The sequence below is a fragment of the Phalangium opilio genome, unplaced genomic scaffold (genome assembly GCF_054372755.1).
Source record: "Phalangium opilio isolate 3A_F unplaced genomic scaffold, DU_Popi_V2 ptg000081l_1, whole genome shotgun sequence".
In the NCBI taxonomy this organism is placed as follows: Eukaryota; Metazoa; Arthropoda; class Arachnida; order Opiliones; family Phalangiidae; genus Phalangium; species Phalangium opilio.
In genome coordinates this window covers 553,878-566,957 of record NW_028324188.1, presented here as the reverse complement: position 1 = coordinate 566,957, position 13,080 = coordinate 553,878, and the positions used below count along the sequence as shown (strand labels likewise).

General features: G+C 36.9%; 1 protein-coding gene across 5 annotated transcripts in view; it reads right to left on the bottom strand.

The window, feature by feature from the left end:
* Shal (Potassium voltage-gated channel protein Shal) overlaps positions 1-13,080 on the bottom strand; it is a 103,708-nt gene that overhangs the window by 62,691 nt on the left and 27,937 nt on the right. The gene's annotated exons all lie outside the window — the stretch shown is intronic.

Here is a 13,080-nt window from a genome sequence, read left to right as displayed (position 1 = left end):
ATTTAAAGAAAAACCACGTCTGCATTCAATGATCGCCGGGGATGCATCTATGGTCACGTGACACGCCGCCGTTCGGTTTTAAAGGGAACGTGAAATGTTGTCTATATATAATATAATTTGCAAAGTACAGCTCATGGGTGTTCCGAACCAAAAAGAGTGTAGGTTATTACAGGATCGAAGTACAATAAGACTAAAAATGCTATGACACACTGGCTCGGTTTTAAAGGGAACATGAAATGTTGTCTATAAATGATATAATTGCAAAAATAGCTCATGGGTGTTCCGAACCAAAAAGGGTATAGGTTATTATAGGATCTCGAAGACAATAAGACTAAAAATGCTATTTTGGCTTAAACTATGCAGAAAAATCTTAGAAAAAAAAACTAAGTAATAAATTGGATTTTACTTTGAAAATTCAGAGGAACTTAATTAAATTAAATGATATAATTTATAAAAAAATCCGAGTAATTTCGGATATGTCTAGTCAAAAATGTGATCTCGATCATAAAAGAGTTAACTAAATTTTGATATAAATTTGATGCTAAACTATTAACAAAAACATCCCAAACTGAGTCAAAAATATAGGCGACATTATAGTCTGACCTTTCATAAAATTATAGGTGATAATATGGGACAGGTTCAAAAATACAGGATTTTATAGGAATTATAGGACCACTGGGCTCCCTATAACAAAGCAACCCTGTTTAACAACACGAGAGGTCTGCGGAATCAGCCCTTCTATGACCTTGAAACACTAAAACAAAAATAATTCTCAAACCCCTTAAATGAAAACTACAAAACCATGATATTTTGCCAAAATAAAACCCAAAAAACTTCACCATAAATGAACTTGGTCAGTTTAATTAACTTATGCTTAAAAACCATTATCATTCACATTCACTTATGCATTGGCAGAACGAACGTACCATAACGTCGGTTGGTTGTTGTAGCGGTCAGTAGAAAAGCCATAAAGAGCTAATTTTAATAACTAAGCAGTCTTAAATACTTCGACCCCCCTCTACCCCTTGCCCACGTGCCTGTGTTAACCCCGGCCGCTTCTTTCCCGCCCTGTGGCTGTGCTGACTACCGCCGTAGCTAAGCCTAATTCTTGGAAGCAAAGGCGAGCGAAATCCGGTGCTGCTGGTTCGTATTGATTAAGTAAAAATTGCAAACGAGTGCAGCAACCAACGTAGAAGGGAAAAGAAGGGTCGGAAGGAAGGGAGGTGGAAAGCTTCAGATCGAGAACGTAGATTCCCCCGTAAAAACCTAACAAGCCGAAACAAAAGAATTAGAAAATTCGGGCAGCTGGAAAATGACTCGGAAAAATTCCTAGGTCGACCAAAAACCCATGCAACTCTCTCTCTCTCTCTCTCTCTCTCTCTCTGAATTCGATAGAGCCTGCCCATAGATATCCGCAACTAACTAACTAACTAACTTAACCTACGTCTGATTTGATTTTATAAAAATACAATAGATATTGTTGCATGCGTTAAAGGGGGGGGGGCTAGAGAAAATTACCCCCCCCCCCCGGTTTCTTAACTTTATGTATTATCAGAAATATATAATACTTCTCTTCTCCGAGAGATGTGTACCTACCACAAAGCGGGGTAATTAGTAATTGTAACTTGATTCTTAATTCCCAACCAACATCAGAATTAACATTTTTATTATAGCAAGGTTACTAAACCGATCAAATACGCCATGTAAATAGTGATCCCAAATCATCATTACTAATCTATTAGCGCTGCTTAACTATTTGCCAACCAAGGCCCATGCATGGGCTTGTGCAGGATTTTTGTCCCATCGCGTCAAGACAATCAAGGTTTATGCAGGGTTAATTGATTGCTGGGGATTTAGTGAATAAATACCAAACAGTAATTTTAGAATTCACCCTAGCACGGTGCGATTGTTATTTGTTACCCATCTGCATTAAGTTTAATGAGCTGGAGAGCAAATTAACAAAAAGGTGTTGGAGGTCAGCCTGGGAAGAAACATGTAATTTCATAACTAAAGAATATTAAGAGGACTTCTACAGAGTGTCACACTTCTTCAGTATTATCCCCTTCTGATATTATTGACTAATATTTTTTGGCCCTTTATAAACACGTCACGTGTTTCTGATGTCTATTAACTCGCGAGAATCGAATAGAAAGATCTACGTCATCAATTGACGTTTTCCGTTGCTATGGAAACGGAGAAACCGCACGCGCCAGAGAGAAAGAGAGTGGCGGGAAAATCGGCGCGCGCTCTCATGCTCTGCTCTGCTCTCTCTCGAGGAAAAATTGGCGGGAGAAATCCGTTCGGAGAGCTCGAGCTCGAGCGTTTACAAGGAAAGACAGTCTCGAGAATTTTTTAGCGGGAAATCCCCAGATTTCGAACCGTGGATTTTATTGGTTAGAAATGACTACACTAATAATATATTTTCCTTTCCCTCCTCCCTTCCCAAGGGAAGATGAAACAACAAACCCCGAGAGCACAAAGCTGCTAAGCCTAATTCGATATTTTATTATGATTTCACCGCCACTTTAATTTAGTTCTCGGTTCAGTTAGCGCGCTAAATTTACTAGGCTACCTTTAGTCTTAATGTTAAATTATTTAAGGACTCGTAAAACTAATTTCCCCCGCTTGAAATTGCTTCCAGAATTCTTAATTTAGGATATATCGAGTTTTTAGACTTTTTGGATAAATGCGGCGCCAGAAAAGGCGGGAATTAGAAATGGAATTTAAACTGCTGGGGAAAAGTACTTTTTTAAGGTTTGGCAGGAAAATATAATGATAATAATAAAAGCGTTTGAACGTGAAAAACACGCGTGACAGGGACCCTTATTGTGACGTCATGGAGAGAAAAAAATATTTAATAATTTAATTTTGAAATAATACCTGTCCTGCAAGAGTGAAATTGAAAACATACGGTCCATTAATAAACCAATACCCATTAAATTTAAAGGGAATATAAAATGCTCAAATAAAATGCTCTACTTATACAAGCTACTGCTATTAAATTGAGTAAGCAATACACTCGCTTCATACTCCCTTTAAAACCACAGTAGAACTTAAAAAACAAAGAAAACTTTACAAACATGGTTAATAATAATAGTATTTTAGTTTTCAAACAGCGAAATTGTTTTTTTAAAGTGTTCTCGTTACTCGAGGAGGTGTAAATAATTTTCTAAATAAAAAAAAACACATACAAAACTCAAAACAAGGTCGCGACCAACAACGATAAAACAAATTACCCGAAATCCTCTACTTCCATTCCATCCTCCTGTCTCATTCCCCCTTCCCCCTTTATCTGGCCTTTGAAGAATGAACCCCCTCTCCAAAAAAAAAGGAAAAATCAAACGAAACACCACTTGCTAAATCCACACAAACTTTGTTTACTAAATGTCCCTTTCGCCTGGGTGATTCCCGAGTAGGGCCAATTAAAAGTGATCGCTGCAAACTTAGTGATACGCTCTGCGCTAAATAAGATAAGGGAAAGTTGGAACTGGGGAGCCTATCACTAAATTTTAAGTTACATTTCACAGTTTTCAACTAGGCCTATAGGAAAAACATGTAGGTGGAAAACTACTACATTATGGTAGAATAATACTACATTCTGAATGAAGGAAAAAGTGTAACTAGAATATTTAAACATCAACATGAACCAATTTTTCAGATGGAAATTGTACATCATCAGTTCATAGGAAGGTGTAGGAGGAAAACCACTATAATATAGTATGATAATACTATTGTCCCTATAAATATTCTGCACTTAAAAGGGCTAGAGAAATAACCCCCCACCCCATGCTCTCTTAACTTTAACAGCGCATGCGCTTCAGAGTTGCCAGTTATTTGTTATTAGAGCATCTCCTTCAAGTAATTGGACATTGAATGATAATTACTGAATCGAACGGAATACTACAAGCCATTCAAAACTTCTGTTGTAGATAGTGGTTGAATTGAATTACACACGTCACAAATAAATGACTGGCAACACTTGTTAAGGCTATAGTTGCCGGAAGCCAAAAGATTAAAAAAAAATGAATCATTCAATTGATTTCTATGCACAAATAATTACAACTACCGTATCGTCAACGCGTTTTAAATGAAATAAGTCTGCCTGGGGGTACATTTGGAAAGATCAATTAAACTTAACAGATCCTCCTTGAGTCCCTGTTGTTGCAGATTTGCAGAAAGCGCGCGCTCCCTGAGTCTCACGTGTTCTCTCTTTGACGAGAGCGAAAGCGCGCGCGCGCTAAAAATTTTAATTGAAAATTGGCGCGCTCCTTAAGAGCTCGAGCCTTTTGCGCGCCCTAGCTCGTTAATGGAGTTACGAAAGACTATTAAGGAACAGAGAGAGAGGGAAGAGTGTAGGCGCGTGACACCATCTGGTCCTCATAATGCCTAGCTGCGCGCTCTCCTCTAAGCCTAAAACCTTAAGCCTAACCACCGAACGAATGACGCAACCGTTTCTCTTCCTCTCTCCGACCAACCCAACCACTGGTGAATCCCGCAGTTAAGAACAAAGAATGTCTTGTTTCCCGCCGAAAAGAGGCTAGCTAAGAGGAGAACAGTCGAAAATGGTTGGTAGGTATGGGTGTTCTTAAGGGTAGATGAAATACCTCCGTGTGTTCTTTTTCTATTTAATGGGAGTCTGCTATTCAGGGCTGATAATAAGGGTTTTACTGTTTCGTCTGATAGGAATTAAGGCTTGGGTAAGCTTAGGTTAGGTTAGGTAGAACCCGAAATTACGCTGCTAACTTGAATGAAGTCTACGAAAACAGTGCACTTCGCACAACTTTAACAATCGCCTATTTGAAAATGGCTGATTTTATTGAGACGTTGGTTGCGTTCAGAGCTAGAAACCGATCATGTTGCCTTTTTGGTTCGTGCTGTTGAACGCACCTTTGTAATGCCAAAAAACCGGTAAACCCCCATTGGTGCACTTCGGACAATTTTAGTGATCACTAATTGAAAAATGGCTGATTTTATTGTGACGTTGGTTGCGTTCAGTGCTAGAAAGCGGTCACTTATTGTTGTATTTCCGGTTCAAGCGACTGAACGCTCCATAGTGACGTCGTCAACAAAAAAAATAGACCGATTGATTTACAACAGACAATTTATAGGGGATGGGTGTGTTATCAGTGTACCAATTATAAACATCAAAATAGTTTCAGCTTCCCTTTAGTATTACTGGCAAATATCGACATGACCTTTTTCTTATAGGTCTTGAAATACGAGGGTTATTCTTTTCTGTATAACAGTTTTTTTTCTGGGAGGGGGGATGAAAGATAGCCGGGCCAAGAAATCCAGTACATTAACAGGAACCGACAAAAGTTAGGGTTACCGCCCCGGGTTATAAACGAAAATATGGAAGTATACAGTAAAGAAAACAACATTTTTCCTAAAAATAACCCCACATTCAACCCCCCCCTCCAACCAGGCCAAGATATCGATTGAAAGTTACCAAAATATTTCTTAAATATTGTTCGTTTGAACCAAGATATATAGGTATTTATTTATTTATTTTTCTGACAACTCAAGAATTTGAGCACTAATTAAATTCTTCGCCCTCGTTGTTATGCTGGTTAATCGCGAATGATTAGAACTATAGTTGAACCCCTTTTCCTTTATTTTTAATTATGTTGACGTCATCAAGGTGCGTTCAGTCGTGGGTACCGAATGGGATCGGGCTAATCTGGGTGAACGCAGCGAAAAACGTGCGCGTAATTTCACGGTACTATACTATAGAACACATTTTCTTTATATTAATTATATATACGTCATACAAACAAAAAGATGCATTCAGTCGCGGGTACCGAATGGGATCGGTTTCTCTGGATGAACGCATGCAGTCAAAAAAGTGCACGTAATTTCACACATTTATTTAAAAAATATTATATATTGGAGTCAAGTGCAAAGATGTGTTCAGAAACACGTACATACCGAAAACCGGTTATACATAATTATACGTGACCGATTTATATGGCTGAACGCGGTGAACAAAGTATCGTTACTAAAAATCCATTTTTAATTTTGAATCGCCAAGTAACTTAAAACCTTTGGACTTGATATCGATCAAAGAACGCTACCCTTAATAGTTGAAATACCCTGTATTTAGCCCCAAACATTAAAATGTAACCTAACCGGATTAAATTCCAAGCAGACGAACTTTCAAACCACGCCCGTTAACTTCCGGAAACACGGTTAGTTAGTTCCCCCCAGTTTCCGCAAAGGCGTTTATGAAACACGATTTAATAAGAAGTTACCTTAGAAAGAATTTTAGCAATAACCCACCCCTAAGCAAACGATTGTATCGGAAGGTCAGGGTTAAAAAGGCATTATGGGGTGGAAGGGGGACCTTTTTGTAAGGGCTGTGACCTTTCGTAAGGGGGAGGAGGGGGTTTCGAACGCTTGAAGATTGGAGAGGCCAGTATACGTAATCTCTATTGGCCACCGTGCAAGGAGGATATAGTTTCTAGAGAGTTTCTTAATAGACGAAACCGGCAAAGATTCATCAATCTTCCGGAGAGCTAATGTTTCGGAAATTTCCGCTCCCATTTCCACGCTCGCTCAACTCCCGACCGACTTCTCTCTCTCTCGACAACGCTCGACCTTTAACCCCCAACCCCCCCTCTATTCTGTCACCAAATATTAAGATGACCAAAAAAAAATAATTGTTTTGACCGTGATTATGGTCTAAAATTAAATAAATTATTAATTAATTAATATAGCGTAATTTGAGGATTAATTTGATACCAATTTAAAAAAACACCAATTAAATCGGTTCAGAATTAAGAAAGATATAAATTTTTAAAATTTAATATACACTGGTGTATTGCGGGTAAATGTTTTACAGGGGCCTATAGGAAATACATTACTAGGTTTGCCCCTGGAAGTTGGCTTTCCAAAAAATTGCTAAATCGGTTCAGAATTATGGAAAATACGAATTTTATAAATAAAATATACTCCGGTGTATTGCGGGTAAGAGTTTTACAGGGGCCTATAGGAAATACATTACTATTTTTGCCCCTGAAAGTTGGCTTTTCAAAAAATATTGCTAAATCGATTTATGAATTATGGAAAATATGAATTTTATAAATAAGATATACACAGGTGTATTGCGGATAAGGGTTTTACAGGGGGCTGTAGGAAATACATTACTAGTTTTGCCTCTGAAAGTTGGCTTTCCAAAAAACTAGCTAAATTAATTTCAGAATTATGGAAAATGCGAATTTTATATATCTTGAGTTCTTCTAAAGATTTGGACGTCTTAGGCGAACCTCCTGCTCATTAAACCTTCCTATTCTAGACCCTAAAACTTTATGATTAACCTCTAAAATTAACCGTAATCATTTTTATTGAATTTTAAAGTTGTAAAAAAGGTTAGTTAAAGAGCTATTAAAGAAACCGTAAGAAAATTCGGGCAACGTCTGGTAGCTTTACAAGTTTATCTTAAGTATTTTTAAATTATTTTAATTCTAAGTTAAATTTAAGTCCAATGGCTTAAAAGAAAAGTTTTATTTATAATAAATTTTAAGGAGAAATTCCTGGACTTTTAAGAATCGTTCGCGTTCTTTCAGTTAATACTATTAAAGGTAATTTAATTTAATCATATACCATTAAATAATACATTCCCGCGCCTTCCTCTTCATTGTTTGTCTTTAGTAAGAAGAAATACACGTGAGGGTTAAGCGCGAGACACGGCGGCATTTATATTCGAGGTCTGTATTTGAACGCTGTAGAAGGCGGGGAAGGTTTTATCGTTCAATAAAAACTACCTCGGGGTATCTCTCCTTGCCCCCCTTTTGGCTTAATTAACGTTTTCAAGACGGATGGGAATGAATGGCTCTGAGTAAAAGTAGAAGTAAAGTACCGTAGAGGTATATCTAGAGCGCGAGAGCTCCGAGGTAAGTAAAGTACCAAAGTAGTCGATAAAATTGCGCGGGAAAGTCTCCGTGGACTTTTCCCGCCATTTGTTTGCGCGGGACGCGAAAGGCTTAAGTAAGCTCGCTCAGTTCCGACCATAGATACCTCAAATATGTTTAAACGTCTTTAAGAAATTCATGGTTTTATTTGTTATTAAGAGTTCAAGTAAATTTCCAGATTTGATTATCATTAGCATTTACTAGATATTATTTAATATTTTACTAAAATTACCAGACATAAATTAATATTAATATTAATTTACTAAAATTACCTGCCATTAATTAATATTAATCTACTAAAATTACCTGACATCAATTAATATTAATTTACTAAAATCGCCTGCCATTAATTAATATTAATCTACTAAAATTACCTGACATCAATTAATATTAATTTACTAAAATCGCCTGCCATTAATTAATATTAATTTAGTAAAATCACCTGAAATTAATTAATACTAATTTGCTAAAATTACCTGCCATGAGTTAATATCTCAATTAAATTACCTCTAATAAAGTAACCTTTTTGCATGACAACATTAACACAAAGATTTTCCAATTTCATTGATACATATTTCTAATATCCATGAATGGATGGTTAATTTCAAGAGATGAGAGAGAGAGAGAGAGAGGTTGTGTGGGTGGGGGTGGAAGGAGGTAAGCAAATTTAAATCACCGACGTTTTGTGTCGAGAGCCGATATCGAGGATCCGGAAAGGTTTTGCAGCCGCCTTTTGGGAATTTTTCTAATTACCTTTCACCGAGACCGACGATGAAAGTGCGCCCTCCCCCGAAATATTCGCCCCCCCCCCCCTCTCAAAGACGCTAACGCTTCCTTTTAAGCCCGCATTAAGTTTTCCCGCCATTATATACAGGGTGTTCCCAACCTAAAAGGACTCGGGGTAATTATAGGACCGAAGTACATACAGTGAGTAGGATAACGCCATTGGTAAAACACTCCAATCCAATGTTCATGATCATAACTTGTGTTAGGGGGTGCATGCATTCCTTACGGCTGGTCAGCAAAATCGGTTGGTCATAGTTACATCTTCTATTCTCAAAATTGATGATTTCCCATAGAACCATGCGTCCCACTCTCATTGCATGTACTTCGGTCCTATAATTATACCCTCCCTTTTTGGTTCGGAACACCCTGTATGCAACTGGGTTGTATATATATGGTACAGTCGGATGAAAGTTATCATTACGGCTCATATCAGATGGGATACGTTTTAATACCCGATTAAAAGATACGCTCCGTAGCGTAAGTTTATGATATTTTAACCTTATAAGTGAGACTAGGGTATATGAGTTTTCCCAGAGGTTTTTGTCAACTTTTTATTTCCCTGACTTTTCCCAAAGATTTCTGTCATATATTTATTTCCCTGAGTTTTCCCAAATAAGGTTTTAGTCAACTATTCATTATCCCAAGTGAGTTTTCCCAAAGATTTCTGTAATCTATTTATTTCCCTGAGTTTTCCCAGAGTTTTTTGCCAACTATATATTTCCCTGAGTTTTCCAGAACCCTGATTTTTAAAATTCCCTGACATTCCCAGATAATTAATTATTTTCTCTGACCTACATCAACTACAACCAGAACCACAACAAGAATCACAACAATCGATAACTTTGGAGTTATCCATTTCTTATTCTTTTACCGGTTAAGAGAAAAACAAGGTGTTTGTAATTGGCTTTGTTTCCAACGTAATCGGAAGAGATTTCTTTTCCGAGATCTGTAGACTGTTCTCAGAGATGTGGTGGTTCACCTTGGGGAATAAACCCAGAAAGAACCCCCATAACCCTTCATCCCCACCTCCACCAATCCTAGTCTAGACCCCTGAAACCCACGACCCCCCCCCCTTCCTTCCATGACCCCCAACTGGCCAATTTCAAAAAAGTTCTAACTCTCTTTCCAAAATAAAAAAATAAATAAAAAAGAAAAAAATATAAAAAGACAGAATCCTGAATCCTATATATGTAGTTCTTTTTCCACCATATTGGAGCATTCTCTATTGCGCAGGCGCATGCACTTTAAGGGAAGGGTCGTATCGCTTTCTATATATGAGATTTAACATTGGGTATAAGGATAACATTCCTCAAGTGCGCTTGAAATTGAGAATACACATGTTTAGACGAAGAAACTTATCTTTACAGGAAGTGTATGTAGTTGAACAAAATGGATTCTTTTTTATTCTTTATTGGCAGTTTTAAAACTACCTTTTCTTTTTGGTCCTCTGATTTTTTAATTTATTTATTTATAGATAAACTAACTAACTAACTAACAAATGGTTTATTTAGAATTTATTTATCATGATTTTTTAACGACATGAAAATTACAGAGTTCTCTGTTGACAGTTTTAAGGGGTTTATCAGAGCCCACTTTATGGTCACTCCTGGTCAATATTTAGCATTGATCGAAGCATAAGGTTTAATATACTAAATGAAATCCCTGACTTTTTAGGGAAGAAACTTTAAATCCCTGACTTATCCCTGATTTTTTCCCATTTTCCAAATCCCTGACTTATCCCTGATTTTCCCCATTTTCCAAATCCCTGACTTATCCCTGATTATTCTAGCAATTTCCAAATCCCTGACTTATCCCTGATTTTTCTCCATTTTCCAAATCCCTGACTTATCCCTGATTTTTTCAGCAACTTCCAAATCCCTGACTTATCCAGATTTCCCTGATAATCCAGGTTCAATACGAACCATGTCCCATGCAGCAAAACTTTCAATCTACTATTCCAGAATAACTAAGAACCCTGTTTTGCGTCACTGGAGTTCAAATGTGTAGATGTAATACTCGACGAAAATATGGATGGAATATACGGTTTTAGAGCGAGCGAGAAGTTTTCCTCGTTCATGTTAGGTTAATCTTCGCATCAGGCGCGAACTATGGATGGGAAATTTGAAGCCGAAGATAATTTAATGAAAAAGAAGCTGCCGATCTCAACCGAAAACCCGCCTTCCTTCCTTACTTACTTCCCCCCGTTATACCACGCTTCAATGGTTCTTTACTGCTACCATCACCCGAAGTGTTCTACATCGAAAACCCTCACTCAAAATAATGGACAGGTTAAGCATGGAGCTTTTAGGTTTAAAGGTAGAGTATGTTCGTGCCTATATGGGAAATGTAGATTAAGATTGGGATGAATGCTGAAACTCGAGAAAGAGATGAGTGTTATATAGAGTCCGAAGCGTTTTCTCCCATCCCATATTTTACCATCTTCATCTTGAGCTTCACCTGGTCTCTGGAATATTACATTTAGAACAAAAACGTCGTATGTTTAAGGATACACTAGTTTTACTATAAACTATATTAAAGATCAAATTTCCATAGGCAGCAAGCACTCTTTCATTTTCTGCTCATCTCAAGTGTTTTACGCCAATTGGATAACTTTTTACTCTTTTGTCGATTTTGCTAAGCTATAGACTATAGTCTGTGTTTTTTCCCTTTCATCTGGGTATTTTTGATAACCTTTATCAAACTTGAAGCGTTTGAGTGTTATTTATCTATTATTTATTTATTTAATTTTGTATTTTGAATTTTTAAATTTTAAAGGTACATTGGGAGAAGACAGCATTCAGGGGTTTTAATCCCATTGTTAACTCTATGGCCCCTGTAGAACTGTTTACACTGCCAAACACCCGAGTTCGAGGAAAAGCTTTCTTAAAATGAAAAGGGGCAAATATTAAAAATAGATTTTTAAACATTTATTTTAATTCAAACACTAAGAGCTATTAAATGTTTAAAATTAAATTAAACTAAATCAAACAGGTATGGTTGTTTGTAATACACGATGTCATCAAAACACATTAACAGCTACGGTAGATTTGTTACAATTAAATCAAGAGCAGTTGGTGAATCGTAATAGCAAGTACAACTCATTAAGGGTGTTATTAAGCGTAAATTCATTAACAGTAAATTTACAACACCTTTATCAAAAACTTCTCATGAAGATCTGATATTATAATGATAAAGTAGGGCACTAAAACTAAAACTTTAGGTATAAATATTAAATTCGTGCCAATATTTTGGGTCCCCCCATAGATTTCAGAGAACCGACCTGGGCGTGCCCCTAATTTCAACACCGTCATTATCATCGTCCGCCTTGACTGATAGTATTAACAATATTTCCCGCTAACAACGAAGAAAAAAGGCGCGAAACATTGAAGCAAAAAGTCGTAAGTCTTCTATAGCAAATTGCATTGATGAGAGGAGAGGTTAAAGGTCATATCGAGACTGAATACGACGCGTCGCACGAGGCGAAAAGTCTCGGGGCGTTTCCCGCGCGAACTAGCCTCATCATCAGTAAAAGAATAAGAAAAAAATGCGGGAAAAGTTAAGTTTATAGAGATGAAAGCCATATACAAGAGCGCGCGCTCATTTCGACACGCGGAACTTTTGTGAAAATTTCGTCTCGTGCTAGATGGAATGGCGCCAAACATTTAGAAGTGAATTAATAGAAGTAAACGCATGAATACATAGTTAATTTAATACAAGGAGGATTGATACCATACACAACAGGAGGCCAGGCTACTTTTCGGATAAAGTGTAGTACCAAGTAGCCTGACCTCCTGGTGTAAATTGCATCACATCTCCTATCCTTGTCTGAAAACTATGTATTGTTCTTTATATTTTGCGTTATTATAGAATTTAATGTTCTTAACATTTTTTAAAAAATGTAATTAATTAAGTTCGAAATTAGGCTTTATTGAAGAAAATGAATCTAGAACTATAATAATTTTCGTAAATTTCGAATTCATCTTGTAGAGGTCTTTGATTAATTAGATCGTATTATGAACTTCTGTTGAAACTTAATTCTCCGAAGATTCGAAAAAGGGGAAGTTAGTTAAGCCTTGGCACGAGTTTTGCTAGAATTGTGCAGCTTCCGAAGTTGAGAGAGAGAGAGAGAGAGAAAGGGGGAGAAATGGGAGGGATATCTGGGTCAAAATCGTCACACGGATCCTTGGCTAGTTATCCAACGAAAATGTCTAACCTGTTAATAACTTCACTCCTAACTCATACACCAAACATTTCATCTATGCTTTTTGCTGATTAAACCCTCTTCTCATAGATATCAAAAAATAATATCAAATGTAATTCAATATACGTTTAATTTCCCCTAAATCTAAATCAGAAATAATTTTAATTTAAATAACTTATTGTT